Source organism: Petaurus breviceps, unplaced genomic scaffold (assembly GCF_028583685.1).
Source record: "Petaurus breviceps papuanus isolate PSGF00001 unplaced genomic scaffold, PetGlider_PUasm1.0 40, whole genome shotgun sequence".
Lineage (NCBI taxonomy): Eukaryota > Metazoa > Chordata > Mammalia > Diprotodontia > Petauridae > Petaurus > Petaurus breviceps.
Window position 1 is genome coordinate 979,772 of NW_027186315.1, and position 23,286 is coordinate 1,003,057.

At 34.0% G+C, this 23,286-nt stretch overlaps 1 pseudogene; it reads right to left on the reverse strand.

The window, feature by feature from the left end:
- Positions 1-22,356: 22,356 nt before the first annotated feature.
- LOC138170858 (large ribosomal subunit protein eL22 pseudogene) lies at positions 22,357-22,733 on the reverse strand (annotated as a pseudogene).
- Between the last annotated feature and the right edge of the window lie 553 nt (positions 22,734-23,286).

Genomic DNA, 23,286 nt, shown 5'->3' on the forward strand with positions numbered 1-23,286 from the left:
AATTAGAACGATTAATATGATAAGTACCTGCTATGTGCCAAACATTTTGCTAAGTACTGGACAAATAAATACAAAAGTAAGACAGTCATATAGAAACTTACTTCCTAGAGTGGGAACACATTTTTTTACTGATAAATACATGCAAAACTGTATTAAATACATTTAAAATTATAATGCACACTTATAATAACTACAATAATAATAACAGCAACAAGAATAATGATTAATGATAATAAAATAGTAGCTGGTAGTTTGTATACATAATACTTGAAGATTTGCAAAACTCTGTAAGAACCCAATCCCATTTGACAATCATAGCAACTCTATGCTATTTAGCCAAATTTTACAAATGGGAAAATTGAAGTGCAGAGTGGTTAAGTTCAGGTAGAGGTTAAGTGACTAGCTCAGGGTCACACTACTGGTACATCTTTTGAGAGAATAATAAGACTATCTGATCATGGAATTATGTGCATGGCATATCTGGATTTCAGCAAAACAGTTGACAATTTTTTCTCAATGTAGTTGTGGACCTGATTGATATGGTCTAAATGATAATATAGTTTGATGGATTAAAAATGAGTTGAATGACTAGAGCCACATACTTTTGACTAATGGAATATCTTTAATTTCCTGTGAACTAGGGTTTTTAGCATGTTTTATCAATGGAGGAATGCAAAGATGGAAGACCACATTAATATGATTAAAATATAAAGAAAATATTTCAAATGGTAAGATAAAAAAATTAAATGATCTTAAAAGGGGAAAACTGCTAAAATTTAAATTGGTAAAATTAAGCATTATAGTTAGAAAAATGGTTGGCACATGGTAGGTACTTAATAGAAAACTTATTTTCAATCAATTGATGATTTAATGAAAAAAGAAACCATTAATATCATATAAGCTACAATATTTGCCAATAGAACTGTCTTGGGAAGGCCCAACAATAGGGTTTCAACACAGAGAAACAACTTGAAAACTATCCTTTAGGAGAAATCAGGTGATACATTCACTTGCATCCTTATGCAGTCATATCATCTTAGATTTTGCAGAAACACTATAAGTCAGTTGTCTCAGTTAAATATTTATTATGTCTAAAGATCTCTGATGCTGGGAATGCAAACATGAATATAATATCATTGCTAAATTCAGACAAATCTATAATTTAGTAAAGGAAGTCTTGTTGAATCTCTAACCAACACATAAAAACACCTTCACTTGATATCTGGATGGAGTAATTATAACTACACTCTACTTCATTAGAAAAAAAATAAAACAATACTTAACTTTGCATGAATAGCAATATCAATGGGATTCAGTCATGTGATACTACAATAGAAAAATATGAATATAATTTTGGGCTATATATTGATTGTGCTACCTTCCACAACTTTGGCCAGACTATATCTCAAACACTGAGTTTAGTTCTCAAGGTCAAATTTTAGAAAAAAGATTTAGAGGATAAAGAAGGTCCAGAAGAAAATGATCATAATGATAAAAGGAATAAGAACCATACAACATGGAAACTGTTTGAAGGAAGTAGGGATCTTTAGTTTAAAGAATGGAAAACCTAGATGGAGCATTATATCTGTCTTCAAATAGTTTAAGAGGAATAACGAAGAAAAAAAGATTAGCCTTACTTTTCTTTGTTAATGAAATCAAGCTACAGGCTTCCAGCAAAGACTTTGACAAAAACTCAGCCTACTGGTAGACAAGATAGAGAGATGTGACCTAAATGATAGATCAATGGATTTACTTGGTTAATATAAGGAAACCTTCCTGACCCTTAAAGGTAGCCAGAAATGGAACGGTTATCACTGCAGGTAAAGTCTCAGTCAGTTGAGGTCATCATGTAAAGTCTGCATGATCAATTGTTTGAAATGATGGAGAGAACATATGTGTGTCAAGTAATGAGTTATACTGGGAGACTTCTGAGTTCCCTTCTTGATTTGGAAAAGTTTATATTCAATACACTTTACTTAAGAAAAAAAATCAACATTTAGGGCATGTGGAAAATACTTTTCAAATAAATGAATGCATGCATACATACATAAATGAATGCATGCATAATACATACACAATGAGTAAATAAGCAAGTTAATTAGTGAACAATAATAAACTTCTGATTCATGTTTAACTCCAATTTCTGTCTCTCTCCTACTTTATAACATCTTAAATTTGTTTTTTGGTTATAGCAAAATTTGTTTTGTTTCCCCAAATATTTTGTGAGTTCAACAAGGGTTCAAGTCTATGTTCTCTACAATTGTGTTATTCAAAGTGTCTGCCTCAATCCTAAGCATTCATTGCATGTAGTTAAGGAATTATAAGGAAAATCTTTAAGAGGGATGATTGAGACAATACCTTAAAAATTTCATGGTTATATTATTCCCTTAACAAATATTAAGCTTTGTAACTAGGCAAAGTGATTTAAAGTTAGTGGTGTTGACAGTGGGTAGAGCTAAATAACAAAATACTAGATTGTTTCTGCTGATTGACATCTGGGCAGGAATCTTCTCTATATTACCAAGTACAATGTCTTGAGTATCAACATAAATCGCACCCATACTACTTTTGCAATATTTGATGTTTTGACAGATTAATTCCGAATATCACCATACTATCATGAATCACAGTTCTGTATTTTCTTTCCATTTATTTCTTCACATAATTAATTAGTCAAACATTTATGTTCCAGTGAAATCTCATTTTAATTAAAGGATATTGAGCTTCAAAACACTAAGTCCAAAGAGTCAGAAGATATCAAGTTCACTTATAGTTTCAGATTAAAGTGTAAGAGTTTCAGTTTTGGTTGATGGCAAATGGAGAAAGAATAAATTAAAAAAAATATTTCCTAGGATAACAGATTCAAAATTTGTGATTCAGAAGAGGGCAATTATTTCCAGTCCCCCAAAAGTAATTTTTTTAGTCATCCCCCATTACCCTCATTCTTATATGAATGAAATGAAATGTTGTTCTAATAAATCTGAATAGATGTTCTAGGCCTTAACTCTATGCACAAAGTTTTCCTCATAATATACATATGTGGGCACACAAGCATACACATACACATATGTATGTACATGCATACATGTATACATGCATATGTGTGTATCCACACATGTGTGTATACATGCATGTATTATGAGGGAGATGCTATTACATGGACATAGACCTAGTATACTTCCCAAATAATGGGATCATTAACTTCGTTGCAAGGATTTTTAGACAGTTAATTGTCACTGACAACACGAAAAGAAAATTAAAGTCTATATAATGTTAATTTATCCATATTATTATCATTATGATCCCTGACTATTTCCAAATGGAAAATTCTTTTCTTGTTTCTCTCCTAGTTCATATTTTATATGTAAACATACTATAACTTGAGACTCTAGTGGGCTCTAAAGTGACTGTTTGAGTAGCAATAACAGTTTTATTTAAACCACAGAATTACCCTTGGGTATTCCCAAACTGCATTCTTTCTCCCTAATGTACTAATTTTGTCATTATTCCAGTAACATGTTGTTGGGCTTTATTTTCCTATCCCAAAAGAATTTTTTTTAATGTTTATTCTGTTAGTTCTCATTTCTTTTTAGTTTATACATTTTCACCTTCAAGTAACAATTTCTATCGCATCAAATACCAATAAAATATTTATATAATTATTATTACTTTTATTACTATTTTCATGAGTACTGTTGAAATTTTACTGTGTATAATTGATCTTTATCATATCTCTGTAATATTCTGACTGGTATAGCTACTGAGTACCTGCTATGTGCAATATCTGTCAACATTTAATAAGCATTTATTAAGCATTTACTGTGTGTCAGGCATTATATTAAGAACTATATGAAAAGTAATCTTAGAGAGAAGGCCCTAGGGTGCAAGAGTTGATAGAGAACAGAAAAGCCCTCTTGAATAATGTGGATAGTAAAAAATGAAATGTCTTAAAGGAAGCCACAAAAGTCAACTCAGAGGTAAAGAGAGACAAATTTCCAGCCAATGCAAATACATCAGAATTGGGATATGGAACACTTTGGGCAAAGAACAACTAGGTCATAGAATAAGTAATCATGGAAGTAAAGTGTAAGAAGACTAGAGAAATAAGGAGTAATTTTTTTTTAAAGCAATCGGGGTTAAGTAACTTGCTCAAGGTTACACAGCCAGTTATTTCTGGGTGTGGTGCTAAGTATCTGAGCCTGGACTCGATCCCAGGTCTCCCGACTCTGGGGCTGGCACTCTTACTCACTGCGCCACCTGGCCTCCCAAAAGGAGTGAAATTTTAAAGGATGTGGAAAACCAACAAGATAATTTCATATTTGACCCTAGAAGTAATAGTGGGCCACTGAAATATTTTGAAGAGGTGGGGGTGGGGGGCTAAGTGAGAGGGTTGTCAGATCTATACTTTAGGAAAATCTCTTTCACAAATAAGTACAGGATAGATTGAAATGATGTGAGACTATTCAAGTTATGTATCCTGCACAATATTCTGGTATACTGGGTGAAGGGGAAGGGAGAGGGGAGAAGGGAAAGCACTGAACTTAGGAATGTGATGATGGAGGGTCAAATCTTCCATCTGATACTTAGTAGCTATTTGACTCTGAGGATGTCACTTTATAGGCTGTCTCACCCCTTAAAAGTGGGGTAATAATGCTTCCACTATCTACCATACAGCATTGTAAAATGTGAAGCACTTTTAAAATTAGAATTTTAATATAAATATTGAATTTTATTATTAAAACACCTCAGAGTCAAAAATAGACTTCAAAGATTATCTAGTATTACCTATACCTGAACACACATTTCTTCTAAAGCATAGACCCAAAGTAGTCATCTCACTTTTGAATGGAAATTTCCAATGGAGAAGAGGTGGCAGGAAAGGAGGGAGGAAGCTCCTGAGAAGGTCCATATGTTAATTATGCACATACACAAGTATGTATGTGTGTAACGATATGTTTGTAAATGTACATATATATTATAAATACACACACATACATATTTTTTTATTTCTGCCACTTAGCAACTTTTGCCCATTGCTCCCAATACTATTCTCTGAAAAGTCTAATAATACCTCTTTCCAATACCTCTCCTAATATAAGCAATCATCTAATATGATTTCCCTAAGTCTTCTCTTCTACACGTTTAAATCCCCAGTTACTTATATCAACTTTACATGACACAAATTCAAGATCATTTAGTAGCTTAGTAGCTTCTTTCTGTGCAGTCTTGAGCTTTTGAATATCCTTTCTAAAAAGAGACACTGAAAACTGAGTGAATTACTCTACAAATTGTCTTACCAGGTTTACTAGGTTTTTTTAAAGCTATTCCTTTGACCTTAGAAATTTCCAAAGAATATATATATATATATATATAAAATGAACAATGTAATTATCTAACTTTTAATGAATTCATTCATAAATGGGGCATAACCCCTAATTCACCTAATATTTTAATTCTAACTTTTGTTATACTCAGTTTGATTAAGAAGCTAATATGTTAACTCTATGTTCTGTTATGCTCAGTTTGATTAAGAAGATTGGACCTATAGGTTACTTGCAAGCCACAATTATGTTGGCCAAAACGTGATTTGGACTTGTGAAAAGTTAATAATATATCTTAAAATGTTTCATTTTGTTGATGACTTAATTCCTCAATTAAAAAATATTAGTGAATAGATTCATAAACAGGACATATCTGGGTTATGGATTATGTCTTACTACTATTTCTGTAAGATAACCATAGTAGAGGCTAAAATTTTAAGGACAAAGGAAAATAGTAATTGGGAATGGCACTATAAAGAGCATGCCCACTGTTGTGCAAAGATTGCTAATTCTGCTGGCTGTAGAGAGGAGAGTTTTGGCTAAAAAAATTGTTCTGGTCAACTTTGAACGACAAGGGAAATTACATTAAAACTCCCTGACCATTGTTAAGGAAGGTGTTCAGGCTGAACTTAGTACAGAGATTTTCTAATTTGTGCAAGTCACCAAACTGTTAAAAAAGAGTCATCAAGAGAGCCTCATTGAACAAATTTTCATATGTATCTCCTAAAAATGAGTACTGAGATGAGACCCAACATATAGACATATGTATTAGTTATGCATACTTAAAGAAATAGGGCAAAATCAAATTGTGAATGTTAATATTTAGAACACATAATTACTGCCTGACAAGCAAAATGTATTTTATTTTGCTAAAATGCCAGTGGGCTTTTATTAGCACAGCCCATCATCCTGTTGTGGACTGAAAAAGAAAATAGGAAAATATGTTTTCTTTCTCTAGGGATTATTTCAGTCCTCTTTTCTCTTTATTTTATCAGACTTCTTGTTGCTGTGGGGGTCTGGGAAGCCTATTATGAAAACACCCCTAAGTCCTAAGGGAAGGCAAGCAAGCTGGTGATGCAGATGGGGACTATGTGAACAGCATCATCTGTAAACAAGAAAGATACCAGTGAAAGCATATTATATATGAAAAAAAGCTGCAGAACTCTGGTTTTCCCCAAGGAAATGTCTTATTATACCAAATTATCTATGGATTCTTTTTTTCCCTGAAAATTGAAGGCAGAAATGTATAAATACACCCGCATATTTAAATGAATTGCATTATTAAATTTTTAAGAAAATAATTATGTCATATAGTTTTCATTTATCTGAATGGATTAGCAAAGTTCTTTCATGTCTGTTAGACACCCATTGTTTGTAAAACTTGAGGAATACCAAGGATCTGATAAAGAAATGGGAATTTGCTTCTTATTCTGTCCTTAGACTCAGATAGCTAGCCCAAAGAGACTTAAAAGAAAAGCTGTGCGATATAGCATTGTAATGCTGAGGATGCTTACACTAGAAAGGAGGGTGTTGATGGAGAAGATTTTAATTGGATTCTATGTATACAGTTGTTGCTGCTGCTGTTGTTGTTATTGTTGTTGTTGAGCAAGAAGCTCACCTCTGTTGGAAAGATACAATTTCACTCTACTAATAATTCATACCAGGTGATTCAGGTCATATCCATTTGTTCATTCTTCAAGGCTCCCGTCCATCATCAGAGTAGTAGCAACCCTTCTTCTGATCACTGTTGGACACCTATACCCAAATGTGCTATATACATTCCCTTCTGCCTGCAGAATTTCTTGATCTAAGGGTAGTCTATGGTGTAAAGAAAGTGATTCCTTATCTCATTAATCATCACTAGAACTTATCTCATTAATTGTCTCAGCCTTCCAGCGAGGGAGGGAATGTTATTCTTACTGATTGAAGAAAACTAGGTTAAGTGCTGAAGTCATATAGTGGTGAACCCCAGGAGGTAGCTTGGATTTCTTTACTCCCCATCCAGTGCTTTTTTCATCCTGTCTCACATTGTCACTGATTGTTCACTTGCTCAAAGCCATGATACAGTGTGCCAAGGCAGTAATGCAATATCAGCAGTGGCGCACAGTGTTGGCCTCTTAAGGAAATCAATTGAAGCATGCATAGCAGATACCCCTGCCAAATGGGACTTTTTGAAGAATGCATACAAAGCATTAGAGGAAAGAATTCAGAGAAAATCTTGGAAGGGCATTTTTATATTAAATTATTATTTTCATAATATGTTGGCATTTGTAAAATTATTCTTCATGTATTTTCATAAGATCTCAGATGTGAATAGCTCAGGAATTTCCCTATTTTCTATCTCGAGTAAAGACTATATCTAAATCATCCTATATTAATAACTATGGCTTTTTCAAATGCCATCAGAGTAGCTTTCATAGCCAATTTCAATACTTCTGTGAAAAAAAAATACCCTGACTTTACAGAATCTTTAATCTTAGGAATATGCTTGAAATACATTATATTATAAAAAACCTCATGAAAACTCTATTATGGGAATAGTTCAGGTATTATTATCCTTATTGTAGAAATGAGGAACCTGAGACTAGAAAAAGTTACACAACTTGACCAGGGTCAAATAGTTAGTGACAGGGGCAGTATATGAAGCTAAGTCTCCTTTTATGTGCTAAATACTTAACAGGAAACATCATTTAAATGACTGTATTACATTGCTCTTGCTTAAGAAGAGACAAGATGATATATTGTAAAAGGAGCTGGATACGAAGTGAAGAAAATCTGGATTCAAATCCCAGTACTGCAACTTATCCTATATGACGTGTGACCTTCAGAAAATCAATGAACCTTTCTAAGTCTCAGTTTCTTTATATATAAAATTTAAGGTTGAACTAAAAGACCCTCGAAATCACTTCCAGCTTTAAATCTAACATCTTTTCAGTCCTAAGATTTTATGGAAAATAGTTGCTTGTCTGCTTTTACCTTTGTCAGTTATTACTGAAGACTAGAAACAGCCTCACATCTCTTGATAATGACATTTCTCATATCCAGTGATGATAATAAGTCCTTAATCTTCAATTGTTTATATTGTAGAATAAAGAAAAGTAGAGGTAAAATGAAATTATACATAATCTTCCAAGCCATTATATTATTATATGTGGCTTTGGAATGAAATTTATGTCTCCCTGACTTTGTTGCTGTCTTACAAACACACACAAATGTGTGCTCAGGCATGCACGTGCATATACACACTTTATACACAAACACAAACATACAAAATCTATCCAATCACCAACAGTTGCCACCAACACTTGGTCTGGGCATAATGCCAACACCTCTCTGACCTGTTCTCTGCTCAGTCTCTTCTTCCCTGTATTGTGGATATGAAGGACAGGCAACCATGAAGCAGGGCTGGCAATTTACTAACATAATTCCTACCACACATCTATTTTACATAATTATTCTATTAAAATTCAGAATGAAGGATTTTATTCCTTTCCTGTTTCTAGGGCAAAATCCATTCTGATCAATTACTTTTGCATCATTTTTCAATGAGTACTTCTGGTTTATCCCATTGGGGGATATTCAGCATTTCAGGAGTGTCTACTATTTTTACCTGCTGCCCTTTGAGGAAAATAGTTCACCATGTCTGAGGGAATTCCTTTTGTAAATGGTAATATGAGGAGTCACTTGAGTTCCCTCTGGTATCAATCTCATCTATCACTTTCCTTCCACTCCTGTGCTTTAGCGACCTATTGTCTCTTTTCCTGATTGTCTGCATCTTAAAACATCTGCTTCTAAAAAATACACAGGATCCCTAAAGAGGAACAGGGTTCCACATGTGTGAACTTTTACATCAAAATTTAAGATATTTTCAAATATAGGTCCTCTGTGCGATTGTGCTTGTTATCGATTTGAATGAGATTTTTGTCTATCTAAATCATTCACTAGTCTCAGAAGTATTACATTTATGAGATATATGTATAACATTAGAACCTCTGTCTAGTAAAAAAAATGATGCCCATTAAACCCAATTTGCATCAAAATTCAACATTTTTCATTATCTTTATAAGTTTGGGTACCAATATGGGAAATATGTCTACATTTGGGAAGATGATCACATTATTGTGACAGCTGCAGGCTTGACATTGTCATTAAAAGTCCGTATACCATTTTTTTTCTTCATCTAACTTTCCTATAACTAAATTTCATTAACACTTTAGGAAATGTGAACATTTCCCCCATCTGGTACATGGCTTTTAAAACTCATTTACTCTAATTTAGAAAATCTGGAAACAGCTGGCAAAAATGTCTTTTTATTAAGTTCTTTAGATTCATATTTCCTAGGTTTGTGTCTTTTGTCATCTCTCTTAAGGCCCCTAATATATTCTCCATTTTTCAACAGTATATTTGCTTTCTAAATGCTAAAAAACCAGGTGGCATTATCTTTAATTACCAACTTTTACATTAATTTCCTACATTTAAAATTGATATTTGGTTATTCAAATGATCTTTTTTGTGTCTATTTAAAAAAATGAAGTGCTCTTTGACTTGAAAAATTCAGAATGTATTCCTCAGTCCCTGTAAAATCATCCATTTAAAAATTAGTTATTTAGTAGTTATACTTTCTGTTTTGAGATTTGCTATTTCATGTTCACTACTATGTGTGTATGTACATATATATATATACACAAAATTATACATATATTCTTACACACACACACATATATATATATATTTGTGTATAATTACATGCTTATATACCTATATGTACAAATATGATAAATATTTATTTCTACTGCTAATAGTATAGTATATCACCTTTCTTATAATCTAAAAGACTCAAAAATAGTAAACACAAGTAGAAGTGAAAGATAATTAACGAAAACCTTGGAATACATACTTATTGGCAGAACACACTTGAAATATAAATTTCAAGTAAAAATTTGATGGTTATTGTATGAGGAAAAATGTTTCAATATCTAAAGGTCTAATATCTAAAAGGGTAAAAATGAGTTATGTAAACATTTGAATGCTATAACTATCCAAAGAATTTTGTCACTGTATATTTATTTTTTATTTTAAAGAAAATTAAAAAAAATTAATTAAATTTAAATATCAATTATCCTAGGTCAGTCTAGACACCAAGACCACCTGTTTTTTTTTTTAGAAATCCACATTAAAACACTAAAGACCTTAGATGAGTAGGCAATGTTTTTCACCTTACTGCTCAATAACAACATCATTTTAGGAAAATTTTCATGGGTTTTGGAAGTGAACCTTTGTTCTCAATGATAATGTACAAGCATAAGATCTATATTTCTAAAATATGTCTTAAAATATTGTATTTTTAGCAATTAATTAGAGAAAGATATCACCTAATTCATCTGAATTCAACAGATATTTGATAAACAGCTACTATATGGAAGGATCTTCATAGGGTTAGATATACAAAGGCAAAAAAAAAATCTAAGTTCTCAAGATGTTTATCCTTCACTTAAATCACAGAGCTTGTACAACTGGAATCTTTAAAATGTAATAAACAGATAATTAAACTGAAAATGAAAGCTATATAGGGAAAATTCCACATAAATTTACCAATCTAGACTTCATATAGGAGGGTATATTACATAGAAAGAGACAAAGAGAAAAAAAAAAGGAAAGAATGGAGGGAGAAAGGAAAATGAGGGAGGGGTGAGGCAAGGGAAAGGAGAAGGGACAATTTTGAATGTGGAGTAAGATGACCTGGGTCCAAATCCTAGCTTCAAAATTTGCTTGATTATTGTCAAGTCACTTAACACCTCTAGCAGCATTAATTTCCACAAGTATAAAGTGAAGATAATATCCAAATGGGTACACCATCAAAGGGTTGTCATAGAGAAATAACTTGGTATGCTCTAGGTATAAACATGCTTAGAGAATGTACTGATTCGGTTAATAATCCCTGGGAAATTGCCTACCTTCCCTGAGAGGAAAGGGAGGACCAATGATTATGCTTACCATGGGATGTACTAGCATACCCTCTGGGCCTATGAACTTAGGATACCATGTAAATATGAAATGTTGTTTGCAGCCATATAATCCCAATAGGTATTTTTTTTAAACACGATGCTTTAAATCTTCAGTTTTAGGTGTCATATTTTAGGAACAATATCACTAAATGGAAAAAAAATGTGAAGCACTTTCAGATCATGATATATGATAAATAGTTGAAGGAATCAGAGATATTTCACCTTGAGAAAAGGACATACGGGGGAACATGTTAACCATATTCAAGTATTTGGAGACTAGTAATGAGAAAGAGGGAGGAGATTTTTTTTTCTTCCAGACCCAAGAGGGGACAATTAGGAACAAAGGCTGGAAATCATATCTTAATATAAGATAGTTTATATGAGGAAAAAATTCATAACAATTAAAATTATCCAATAGTAAAACAACCTGACTACAGAAGTACTGAAGTTCTCCTACACTGAAGATCTCCAAGCAAAGAGTGAATGACCAGCTGTCATAGACATTGAAGAAGGGATTTGTGTTCATGTTTGGGTTGTACAAGATGGCCCCTGGGATTCTTTCAATCTCTGGGATACTGTACCTCTTTTATAACATAATATTGTACATTTTCCTGTTCTTCTCTCAATTTATCTAAATCTTATTCATCTTTTAAAGATAATAATATGCCCTTTCTCATGAAGTCACCGAAGTCACCTTTGTTTATCCTTGCCAGTCACTGATCAACCTGTCCTTTTAACTTTTTTGATAGCCCCTCAAATATCTATAATTAATTCAGTTAATATTATAGTACTTATTTAGCATTTTGTAATAATAATAGTATTTATTTTCCCTTATTTTTCATCAATATCATCTTAAAGGCTTATCTTCCTTCCTCCCTCCTCTTCCTTTCTTGCTTCCTTCCTTCTTTTTTTCTATCTTTCTTTTTGTATGAGTCTTGCTGAACTAACTCAATTTTAACTTTCTAAAGTTTAAGGACCCTCTGACAACAGTAACTTGCATGTACAGTGCCTTGCACATAGGAGTTACTCAGTAAATTTTCATTGATTTGATTTCTTTTGAATGAAGAACCAAGTTAATATTCTTTTTAAATTTTATTTTCAGATTTTTTGAAGTATACCAACATTGGACAAGGTGAATGACAAAAGCATAATTCTTTGATGTTTATTGTGTTGTGAATGTTGCAGTTATATCCAACAGGAGTGAATGAAGGTATTTAAGGAGGACTAGTAGCTCTGGTGTGAGAGTTTACATAAAGCCATTTTCAGGACTGCTCATTCACCTTTTGTGTCCAGCCACCCTATTCTCACCTCTGGCTCCAAGGAGTTGTAGCATATACAGCAGCCCCGCCCCAGTAAAACCATCCAGGCAGATGGGCTAAACCAGGGTGTCCTGAAACCTGCTTGTAAGTTAGGGAGTTGTCTACTCCCAACATGTGAAGACTTCCCACACTGGAATGGGCAGAAGAGAACAATTTGTTCCAACCACCATGAAGGTGACTGAAGCAAGCACTGTGGAGTGCTTATAGCTTGGTTAGACAAGGAAGAGCACAAGGTCATCCACTACATCCTGAGCCTTTGCCAGTCATCTTGATTTTTGTCTTGCTACCGGACTTCGATGACTAAATGAAAGAGTGAGGCTGACAACTTTGTGCAAGTCTGCTCACTTAAATCCAATTCACAAGCAAGTCACTAAATTACCCAGTGATGTCATTGATCCTCTTCAAAAACAAAGAAAAAGAACAATATTCTTCTCTTTTATACATATAGCTGCTAACAAAAAAGAAGAATGTATGAGAGAAAAAAAGGAAAGGATATTAGAAGAGGAGCAGATCTTCACAAATTTAATTTTACTTTCCTTCTTCAAGCTACAGTTTCAGAATCCACCATTTTTCTAGTCTTTTTCTGAAGTCCCAATATAATTTTAAAAGTTTTGCCTAGATCCCCTGGGTACTTCAGAAAGACTCTTTCAAAGGAAACTTGTAGTTGATTGGATAAATCATCAAGAAAGTATTTTTTGAGACCCAGAGGGTAGAGGTACCACTAAGCAAAGAATAAATGATATCAGAGGAGCAATTTGTGCCACCATATGGAGGTCTGGGGGAGGAAGATTGCTAAAAATTAGTCACATGGTTTCCAAAGGTGAAGAAAATTATTTGTGTTAGAGACTTCCTGCTTTATTTGAGGTTTTCCAGGAAGCCTAGGTTCTTATTTTCAGAGATGTTGTAGAAAGTATTCTCTATTTAGGTAAATAGCTTCTGCAGTACCTCTGAATTCTGAGATCCAGGGATTCTGGATTTATGAAGAAAAAATACATTCAAAACAAAAATAAAAAGCAAATAATTAGTTTTTAAAATCTCGATCATGTTGTTTCTCTCTTTCATTGTCAGGCAGGTTGCACAGTAGGTAGAGGACTGGGCCTGCAGTTAGGAACACCTCAGCTCAGTTTTGGTCTCAGAAACTTACTTGCTTTATGATCATGACTCAGATGCAACCTTAGTTTTCTCAATTTTAATTTGGCTATACTGATATTTGCAAAGCAATTGGAAAAGTCTCTGGCACATAATGCACATTTAATAAATGCTTATTTTCCTTCAATGGAAGGCTTTGTTTTTGTTGTTTTGTTTTGCTTTGTTTATTATAACAATGACGCTACCTAGTACAATTGTCTGATAGACAATTTTATTTACCATCTCTATGTCTTCTTCTATGTGTATATATGCATGTGTATATATGTTATAATGTATAGACACATGCATGTATATGTACATGTTTATATGCATATTCTCAAAACCTACCCTAAATCTGATAAAATAGCATAAAGCTTTGACTGCGACACTTCTCAAGGTATTTCTTTTTGATTTTAGAAATTACTAAGCACAGCCTTATTCGTATTTTGTTTTTCTATCAGAATGACTTGTGTGCTTCATATATACAAACCCATAAATAGTGAGATATTAGTTCTCACATCTACTACATATTTTCAATTTAATTAAATTTTAAATATTCTTTTGAAGTAATATTCCATTTGTGTTGAAGTGCTACATACCCCTTATACCATACATTGTTAAAAGGTTATATTTGGTAGCATAAACTAGATATTTAGTAAGTACTGTAATCATTCAAGACTATAGGGAAACTTGCATATTTGCACACATACATACATGCATAACTGTACACAAAATAACTGTGGGCCCCATGCAATATTCTTATGGGAATTAATTTGGAATGACTCAGGCAGTGCTAAAGGAGGCTTATTTTTTCAATGCAAACACATACATATATACAGACACATACATATATTCATACACACACATACATATATCTATATTGAGAGAGAGAGAGAGAGAGAGAGAGAGAGAGTGTCATATCTGAAATGGGAAAATGGGGGTAATTATAGTACCTACCTCTCAGAGATGTTGTGAGGATTCAATGAAATAATATTTGTAAAGGACTTAATAAAGTGCCTGGTACATATTAGTTTCTGTATGAATGTTATGAACTGCTTTTGTTCATGATGCAGTTATTATGCTCTCTTCAATAACTTCACACCACCAAGACAAAGAAAGCAGACAGTATCACTCCAGCCTCCTTCTCACATCCAGATCATGCTGCCTTCCTATAACAGAGGATCATATGATGTCTTGTTTACCTGTCCTATTCCATTCTACTGAATCTCAGAGAGTTTGAGTGACTTACCCAAGGTCAAATAGATGACGTGTGGCAGAGCCTTCTGATTCTAAATCCAGAGCTTTTTCTACCACAGAAGACTTTATCCCTTCAAGATATGTTCTTGATTTCAACCTTATTTCACCTGTGTGAAAATGTTTTGGAAGTTGGTGGAAGAGAAGTAATCTTATGCCCTATGCTTCTTTTAGGAATCACCCTGTGTACAAATGTACACAGATTAATACAAGGGCATACTTATAAGACCATTTTCATGGACAGAGAAATAGTAGCTATCCCTATAAACCCAGTAAACAATATAGTGAAGATGACAATCATTATGCATTTACCAAAGACGATTCTAAATTTTTCATAAACTCACACAGTGCAGATTAAATTCTCTTCAGATCATAATATTAAATCCCACCACTTATTTGTTTCCTAAACAGTTAGTTATTTACCTTGGCACTCCATGAGAAAGATATCCATCGTGTTTAATTGGTAAACATTTAATAAAATGAAGATTCATTCCTTTTTGGCTCCCTCTCAAATTAATTAAACTGCTTTTAAAATTTTAAATACTTGCTCCTATTCAACCTGTTAAGAGCCAAACACTCCCTGTCCCTTTCACCTTGTAAATTCTATTCCTTTGGAACAATTCATCTAATACTTCCATTTTGCATACCTTCTCTTATTCAATGGTCTATAAAGAGAAACCCTTCTTATTCATTCTCATTATATTATTTGTGTGATCATGTAAATTATAAATGTTTTAATATTTGGAATCACTTGAAATTCATTCTGTCACACAAAGCAAACTACATTGTAAATTGTATTAAAAAGCATGCTTATACTGCTTTTTTTTCCTCTTCCAGGTGACAGAAAATATGGGATTTACCACCCCAGAGTAGAGGAATTTCAACAAATCTAATAACTGTTGTGTGCAATTTAGCTTTGTGCTATTACTGAATATAAACCAATAAACAAAGAGGTAAAAAAAAAAACACTATCTCAAGTAAGAGAATAAGGGTTTGATGGCTAGCCCAATAATGTGCACATGCCTACCCTTGGATTCTCCCATATTTAAAGTTACATTCTTAGAATTGAAAGGAACAAAGATGATATAAACACATTGCAAATAATCACCACATTCTAATTAAATGACCAGTTAACTCAACATAACCTACATCTGAATTTTCAAATATAAAATAACAGGGCTGGAGCCAAGATGGCAGAGTAGAAGCAAAAACTTGGTGTGAGCTCCCACTCCAATAACTTCTACTAAATGTAAAGTAAAATGATTCTAGACAAACTTTAGCACTACAGAAGCCAAAAATTGACAGAGAGGAACAAATATCCAACTGAAGGAAGCCTGGAAGGCAGAAAGAAAGGGTTTATTGTGCTGAGCTGGAAGCCATACACAGTCCCATAGGAGCCACAAGAATCTGGCCTCAGGGTGGCCTGAACAGCAATGGCATGAGAAGACTTCAGGAGAATGAATCACCAGCAGCTGTGGTGGTTTTCAGACTTTTCAACCCATAAAAGCCAATGACAAAGTAAAAGATCAGTGTGTAACTCAGTTAGAATAGGGATGGATGAAAGAGAATGGTCCGTCACCTGCCTCCAGGGCAAGAAGCAGAGGCAGTACAGAATCTGTGTAGCTGCCTCCAGGTGGCTACTTCCAGAGCTCATGGACTTCAGGTCTTAGGGGGAACAAATGACCATTCAGAGGGTAATTGCTTTGCTTTGACCTGCTTAGTTTTGGATCACAGTCTTGGGTGATGGTCCTAGGGTGTGTGGCCAGTGAGCCAGAGCTAGTGTGGGCTGTAGAAAGGGCACCCTCCCAATAGCTACAGCAGCTGCAAAAACCCCAGTGATTTGGAACAAAGCTCTCTCCATTCTGGAAGCAGATATCTACTGTGGCAAAGACCTCATAAGTCTAGTAATTGGCTGGCAATATGAGCTAGCAGAGGAAGCACAAATAGACCACAGAATCCTTTTTTGTGAACAAAAAGGATCAGAGTATGGAGCAGGAGGAAGACAGTGAAGTCAGAACTCCTGCATCAAACAAAAAAAATAAGAACTCCAAGAAAAATATGAATTGGTTACAGGCCATAGAGGACCTCAAGAAGGATTTTGAAAATAAAGTAAGAGACGTAGAGGAAAAATTGGGAAGAGAAATGATAGCGATGCAAGAAAATCATGCAAAGTAAATAAACATCCTGCTACAGGAGACCAAGAAATACAAAGAAAATAACACCTTAAAAATAGACTAATTCAAATTGCAAAAGAGGCCCCAAAAGCCAATGAGAAGTATGCCTTAAAAGGCCAAATTTGCCAGGTGGAAAAGGAATTTCAAAAAATCACTGAAGAAAATAACTCCTTCAAAATTAGACTGGAGCAATTGGAAGCTAATGACTTTATGAGAAATTGAGATAGTATAAAACAGAACCAATCGAATGACAAAATAGAAGGCAATGTGTAATATCTCATTGGAAAAATCACTGACCTGGAAAATAGATCCAGAAGAGATAATTTAAAAATTATTGGACCACCTGAAAACCATAATAATAATAATAATAATAACAAAAATGCCTAGACACCATCTTTCAAAAAATTATCAAGGGACAGCCAGGTGGTGCAGTGAGTAAGAGCACCGGCCCCAGTGTCAGGAGACCTGGGATCGGTTCTAGCCTCATATACTTGTCACCCACACAAAAATAACTGGCTGTGTAACCTTGAACAAGTTACTTAACCCCCATTGCTTAAAAAAAGAAAGAAAATAAAAGAAATTATCAAGAAAAATTACCCTGATATTCTAGAACCAGAGGGCAAAAGAGAAATTAAAAGAATTCATGTATCACCTCTTGAAAAAGAAAACTCCAGGGGTGGCTAGGTGGTGCAGTGAATAGAGCACTGGCCTTTTAGTCAGGAAGACGAGTTCAAATCCAGCCTCAGACACTTAAAACAAAACTATCCCTGTGACTTTGGTCAAGTCACTTAACCCCAATTGCCCTACCTTCCCCCCTCCAAAAAAAAGAAAGAAAGAAAGAAAGAAAAGACAAAAAAAGAAAACTCCTAGGAATATTATAGCCAAATTTCAGAGCCCCAGGTCAAGGAGACAATAGTGCAAGCAATCTAGAAGAAACAATTTGAGTATTGTGGAAACACAATCAGGATAACACAAGACCTAGCAGCTTCTATATTAAGGGATCAAAGGACTTGGAACATGATATTCCAGAGGACAAAGGAGCTAGGACTAAAACGAAGAATCACCTACCTCTCAGAACTGTGTATAATGCTCCAGGGGAAAATAAGGTCATTCAATGAAATAGAGGATTTTCTGGCATTCTTGATGAAAAAACAGAGCTGAACAGAAAATTTGACATTCAAATATAGGAAGCAAGAGAAGCATGAGAAGGTTAAACAAGAAAAGAAATCATAAGGAACTTATTAAAGCTGAACTATTTACATTCCAACATGGAAAAACCATAATTGTAACTCATAACACTTTTCTCAGTATCAGGATAGTTGAAGGGAATATATATTAATACATATGAATACATACTATATATGTGTGTATAGGAGGTTGTATGTGTATATAAATACATCTGTGAGTTTGGGCATATTTTTATTCATGTATACATAGACAAAGGACACAGGATGAGTTGAATATGAAGGGATGATATCTAAAAATAAAATTGAGAGGTGAGAGAGGAATTTATTGGGAGAAAGGGAGAGATAGATTAGGGCAAATTATATCATATAAAAGAGGAAAGAGAAAACTGTTACACGGGAGGGGAAGAGTAGGAAGGGGAAAGGGAATGTGACAACCTTATTCTCAATGAATTTAGTTTAAGGAGGGAATAACATACACATTCAATTGGGTATCTTACCCCACAGGAAAATAAGGAAGTAGAGGATAGGAGTGGGGATTATAGGAGGGCAGTTTGGATGAAAGAGTAGGTAGAAGTAAACATTTTTGAAAAGGGATAGGGCCAAAGGAGGAAATAGAATAAATGGGGGGGGGGCAGAATAGTATGGAGAGAAATATAGTCTTTTACAATATACCTACCATGGAAATGATTTGGGTAACTTCACATTTTTGACCTATATTGAATTGCTTATCTTCCCACTGGGAGTGGGTGAGGAGGTAAGACGGGGAAAGAAATCAGGAACTCAAAATTTAAAAACAAATGTTTAAAAAAATGTTTCTTTTATATGCAACTGCTAAATAAGATATACAGGCACTGGGGTATAGAAATCCATCTTGCCGTACTAGAAAATTAGGGGGATCATGGGGGAGGATATAAAAGAGAACAGATTGGGGAATTGGTATTCAGTAGGCTTGCTATTTTGGGGTGGGAGTAGGGGAAAGATGGGAAGAATATTGTAACTCAAAATCTTGTGGAAATGAATGCTGAAAACTAAAAATAAATAAATAAATTGGGAAAAAACCCAAGAGATCTGAGATATGTTTCCTGCTTAAAGATCTTTATTATTCTTTTAAAACTTATCTGCTGATTTGAGCAACTTAATAATACAGACCTCTTCTCTTTTATCTTTTCCTCATCATAAATATTTTGAAAGATTATATGTGATTGTGTGGCTTCTTGTAACAATATTTTGAGGCGAAGTGAAAATTTAAATGTTCCTATTCCCACAGCTGTGATTCTGTTGGGGAAACCAACTTCATTCCTGAACTAAATTAAAATGCATAGTTCTTACCAGTTCATTTTACCATAGTTCATCTGAAATCAAGACTCCTTAGGTTCATATTTTCTTATAACTAACCATTGATTTTAAAATTATTTAGAAAAACGAGAGAAATATAGTCTTATTGAACTTTGGAAAATTCAGTGTACCCCTGGGTAGATTTTTATTGATTACAACCTGTGAGAAATGTCAGTTCACAGAACCAAAATCAGGGCAGTGTCTTGGCTGATATTTGAAATTGCAATCAATGACAACAGAGTTATCACCTGTTTAGGATGATTGAATTTTTGTTTCCCTTGGAAGTGATCCATGCTACCATTGTTTATTTTAAAAGAGATCTAATATGAACCTGACTTTCTCTGTTGCATTAAGACCAAGCAAGGGTACTATTGATTTCCAATTTAGAGTGTTCTTTCTTACTAGGTTTATGTATACATACACATACACACAGAGAAAGTATTCAATTCTAGCACCAGAGAAAAAAGAATCATTAAGCAATGGTGCCACTTTTTTTCAACTAAAAAGTCACCAGTAAAATATTGGGGTTATGCCAACAGTAACCAAAACAAAACAATGAATATAGAATAAAAAAAATTGAAGGATGACTTTAGAGGTCAACAAATCCAACACCATTTCATAATAAGGAAAGTGGAGAAAATTATGTGTTTAAATTGAAGAATCCAAAATTAGAAATAACACTACAAAATCCATGAGTAAACTCAACCTGCCAAAGATATTTACTCTCTATGTGACCATGAGCAATTCTCAAAGGCTCTGCAGAATTGTTTGGTCTTGGGGAAAAAAAAATTCTTCAGTGATAATTCAGTTGACTTATGTACCTCCCAAAATTAGGAGTAAAGATATTCTGTTGTCAAAATAACAAACATATAACACAAAGTTGAGGGGTTGGGGAAGGGAGGTTTCCAAAAACCTAGTGATAGCTACCAAACTCTACTATTGTCTTTTAAACATGATCTCTCATTTTATGAACCATCATTCCAATTATAGTATTTTCAAGAATGAATTTAAATACTTTTTTAAATTTGTGATAAAAAACAATTTCTTTATTACTTCAAGGTTCATGTATTCATTTATTTTATTATTGCTGTGCTGTATTCTTTCAGTAATGGAGAGGGTTGTACTTCACCCAATTTTAAAACATTTCAGGATATGCATAGGAGGTCTTTGATTAGTCTTATATATGGTATCTTGTCATTATAGGATGATTTTAAGTACAACCTTGAAGAAAAAAAACATTGATTACAATATTGACAATTTTACATAGACCCTATACAGTCACTGCAAATGTTTTATTAGTAATATTCTAGAGTATACAGATTTTCATAACCCATATCATGCACAATTGACTCTTTAAAGAATTTTCTCTCTCAATTCAGTAAACACCAACTTATTTTAACTTTAGAATTACCATTTTAATTCTCAGTTGTCACTTCCTACTTTACTATCATAAGACTATATAGCAGGAACCCAATAAATACTGGTTGAACAAGGGAGGCCCAGTGTGGTATAGGAGATTAAGGTCTAACCTAAGAATCAGGAAGGCCTGGTTTGAGTCCTGCCTCTTCAACATATTGTCTTGGTGAGCCTGGGAGAGTTATTTAACCTCTCTGTGCACCCAGCCAATTCTTTAAAACTATTAGCTGCACAACAGTTCTTGATCTTCTTTAGTAGAAGGAATTTACTCACTAGGGAGCTGTGTAATCCAATGAAATCAGAGGCCTGGATTTAAAAAATAATAATGGCCTGTGGCATATCTCCTTTAATTACGTTTTCTAGCATGTGTATACTCACAGGTACAAATATACATAAATTATACAATATAGTAGAAAGTGTGTACATATATACATACATAATATTTATATAGATATACACATACAGATAGATAGACAGACAGACAGACAGATAGACAGACAGACAGACAGACAGACAGACAGATAGATAGATAGATAGATAGATAGATAGATAGATGTACATATACATTTTTCCTCCTGTGACACATTCTTTTATAATTCTTTTTCCAATGCACATAGTTCTCTTGTCCAAAGAATGACAGACACTTCACTGTCTCTTCCATCACATTATCTCAGTTACTTTTCAATGGGCCCAATTTGAGAGTTCAATGAAATTGTTGAATTGAGTTTGAGGATCATCAGGCTAGAATTCTGAAAGTTGTTGTACGTTGTAGAATATACCTTTTGTTTGTAACTTATTACAAAGAACATGCTAAAATGAGTATGTAGTATCAACCCATTTCTTCCGTAAACACACATACACACACACATACACTCTCTCCACATACACAGCTCACAAACTTACACCTGTCACATTTTAACTGTTTAGAAGTCATGAAGGTGGATAATTGGCCTGAGTTAAAAGAAGCTTAGCTTGGGCAATGAAAAGATTCTTAAGGGTATTGCGTTCAAAAAAAAGAAACTGGATTGACAAGTCAGATCTACCACTTAACAATTGTGGGATCATGGACAGATTGTTTTACAGCCCTCACCATATTTCCTGATATGTAAAATGATTAATTTGGCTAAACAACCTCTAATATTTATTTTTAGATTAATTTTTTCTTGGTTCAGGTTTATTCAAGATAATATACAAAACATTTCCAGACCCAAAAGGGTTTAATCTTCCTCTTCATCCTGGTTAATCTGGAAGTACCATAATTCATAATTCTCTTGGCTATTGGCCACCACCCAAAGTCAATTGCGAAGATTGTTCTTCTGTAAGTATTTCTTTGTCAGGTACTTCAAATACCTTTTAGAAAAAATAGCACCTCTGACATCATGGCGATCTTGCTCTTGCTTCTTTCAGTGGTCACAACTCTGCCTCCAAGGTTGCCAGCCTTTACATTAACTTTGATAAATTCTTGTAAAAACTGTTCAAAATTATCTGCATCCATAATCCCATCTTCCCCAGGATGAGTACAATCCAGGGAAAATTTGAGGAGTTACTTCTCTTTTTTGTTGCTCTTCATCATAGATTTCTTCATGGGAGCCATGACATTCAAGAAAGCAGAAAAGTAGATTCATTTCTACTATGCTATGATGACACTGGTGAATTTGGTGATGGTATAATGTAATAGATAGAGGGCTAGCCTTGAAATCCAGAATACTTAGGTTCATGATCTGTCTCTGACACATATTACCTAACTGACCATGGGTAAGTAACTTGAAATCTCAGTGCCCTTGAAACTCAAACAAAAAATTTTCCAGACTCAGTAAGTGAAAGGATATTCCATCAGGAGTTTCCCAAACATGAAGAAATCCCAGATCATTCCCTTCCCCCATTATGTGTGTTGGGGGAAGGGAATGAAAGGGATCAGAGGTTTGCTAAATTGATGCATATTAAAGTCCTAGGTATAAACAAGACAAAGTTTGAGAAGCCAGTGTATTTTAAGAAACCTGGGTATGCTTTATCCACATATAATCATGTGATAAAAAGTAAAAATCCTGAGTATTCCAGTAGCTGGATAGAACAGTTTCCTCAGACATGAAAAAAACAAACAAAAATCTCATTTGTTTGTTTTTCATTTGTGGCTTGAAAGAAAAAGG